General features: G+C 42.5%; 1 non-coding gene across 1 annotated transcript; it reads left to right on the top strand.

Annotated features, from left to right (window-relative positions):
- The first annotated feature begins 511 nt into the window (after positions 1–511).
- LOC119933955 lies at positions 512–649 on the top strand. Its single transcript, XR_005452820.1, has one exon. It is a non-coding gene; the product is annotated as a small nucleolar RNA SNORA7 (small nucleolar RNA).
- The last annotated feature ends 1,811 nt before the right edge of the window (positions 650–2,460 follow it).

Raw genomic sequence — 2,460 nt, 5'->3', positions numbered from 1 at the left:
GGGATGTAAATTATTTTTGGCTTGTGTTTTACTCTGTTCTTTTAGCCCTACTTACTAACTCTTCCCCTGTCTATTCCTGGGGGAAAGGGAACATGAAATATCCAAGGCACCCAAGGCAGTTTGTAAAACTAATGGATAGATAACTCAATATCCATATAGGCATGTCTGTTGAATGAAAACATTGTCCACCCAACAGGTCTGGATCAGTAAGAGGAAGCAAACAATCAATGTATCAATCAATAGTGTGGATTAAACATTCATTTGCAGAGAACCATACTAGACAATTAAGAGACTAAAGCCAAAGGAAGGGGCGTGGTTTCTTCCCTCCCCTTCAGTAGTAGTAGTAGTAGTTGTTGTTGTTGTTGTTGTAATTGTTGTAGTTGTGGTCACAGTTGTAGTAGTAGTAATAATTATTGAGCACATACTTGGTGCAGTGCACCCTTATTAAGTGCTTGGGAAATACAGAATAATTGTTTTATAGGGTTTTGCTTTTTTATGGTATTTGTTAACCCCCCTCTCAGTGTTGCACCTGGGGAGTTTCCAGTGCTCTACCAGTCTCGGCTAGGGGAGGGAGAGATAAGCAGAGGCCTACCCATTCCATTCCTAGCTTGGGCAGTGGCTAGTGAGTGGAAGGCAATCTGCTACAAGTCAAAACTCACCTGTACTGGGCCACAGCAGCAAGGGAGAGAGTCGAGGCAGAGACTCAAGTTTGCTGCATAGAAGGAGGTGATGGTAAACCACTTCCAGATTTTTAACAAGGAAACTCTATGGCTACACTACCAGAATGATTGCAGATGGAGGTGGGGCATTCTGGGAGAGATGTGTCCATGGCGTCGCTATGGGTCAGAAACGACTCAAAATCATAAGACAAAAAATTGTTAAATGCTAACTATGTTTCAAGCACTGTTCTAAGTGCTGGCATAGATAAAAATTAATCAGGCCATATGCAGTCACTGTTCCACATTGGACTCACAGTCTAAGTAGGAGGCAGAACAGGTATGGAATCCTCACTTTGTAGTTGAAAAACTGAGGCACAAAGGAGCTAAGTAACTAGTCCAAGATCACACAGGGAAGGGGGAGATCTGGGATTAGAACCCTGGTCCTTTGGCTTCCAGGCCCATGCTTTATCCCCTGGGCCATGCTTCTTCCTGTGACATGTAATAATAATAATAATAACAATAATAATAATAATAATAATAATAATAATAATAATGACATTTATTAAGTGCTTATTATGTGCAAAGCACTATTTTAAGTGCTGGAGAGGTTACAAGGTGATCAGGTTGTCCCACAGGGGGCTCACAATCTTAATCCCCATTTTTACAGATAAGGTAACTGAGGCACAGAGAAGTTAAGTGCCTTGCCCTAGGTCACACAGCTGACAATTGGTGGAGGCAGGATTTGAACCCATGACCTCTGACTCCAAAGCCCATGCTCTTTCCACTGAGCCACGCTGCTTCTCATGTAACATGTAACATGTTCCCTGTATTTACAATCTAATCAGGGAGACTGGCAGATTCAAGATATTTACTAGAAGGAGCAGAAGAAATGAACAGCAAAACAAATATTAATAGTAGAATATGTGTCAGGATAATTTTTTAAAAGATGAAAATTAATATATGCAAAACTATATGCGTGAGTGTTACAGGCAGTGTTGGATTAACATGATCTGGAATGGTGGGAATTAATTAGGAAATGTTTTCTGGATGAGAAAGGATTTTAGGATTGCTTGAGGATTGGCTGAACTCTGGATATGAAGGGGTTATATTTTAGTTTAACAGAGAACTCAGAGGCAGGGTGGCTCAATGAGAAACTGGGAAATTCCTCAAAGGTCAGTGCTTGGGAGTGTACGATGTCCAATGTGAGGGTGGAGAAGGTGTGGGAGAGAAACACAAGTCAGAAATGTAAGGAGACTTGTAACAGATTGGCCAAAACAGAGAAGCTTCTGCTCCTTGAATCTCCCCGCTTGCTTAGAGAAATGGAAGCAGCAATGGGGAAGATCTTCTTAACAATTTTCTGATAATGTTTTCTAGTCCAGTCTGCCACAATAAGTCTAATACCCCACTCTCAAATGTGCAGGAATCAGGATTGAGCCTGTTAGTCAGTGCTGATTCTGTACACCAGGTGCTAACTCAGTCCCACAGTGCAGGGCCTCACTCTTTGCCCATAAACAAGGACTGCCCCTGCAAGAACCTGCTGTAGGAGTGCCACATGACACCCAATCCCCATGCAGGAGAGAGGGAGTTATCAATCTCTCTGCATATTTTCCATTTGCCTCCTGCAGGCACCATCGCAGTGCCAATGCCAACAAAAGGGAAAGCACGCCAGCCCATTAGAACTGGCAAGTGGAGGACAATGACTGGAGGTTTTAATGGGAGCAGATTTGACAGTTATGAAATCGCTATAATGACTTTTCCAATAATGAAAAGAGACCAGCTAGTGCCTGGGAACTCTTGCTAC

This window comes from Tachyglossus aculeatus, chromosome 10 (assembly GCF_015852505.1).
Source record: "Tachyglossus aculeatus isolate mTacAcu1 chromosome 10, mTacAcu1.pri, whole genome shotgun sequence".
NCBI lineage: Eukaryota > Metazoa > Chordata > Mammalia > Monotremata > Tachyglossidae > Tachyglossus > Tachyglossus aculeatus.
Note: the sequence above shows the minus strand (reverse complement) of the source record. Positions and strands in the feature narration are given on the sequence as shown.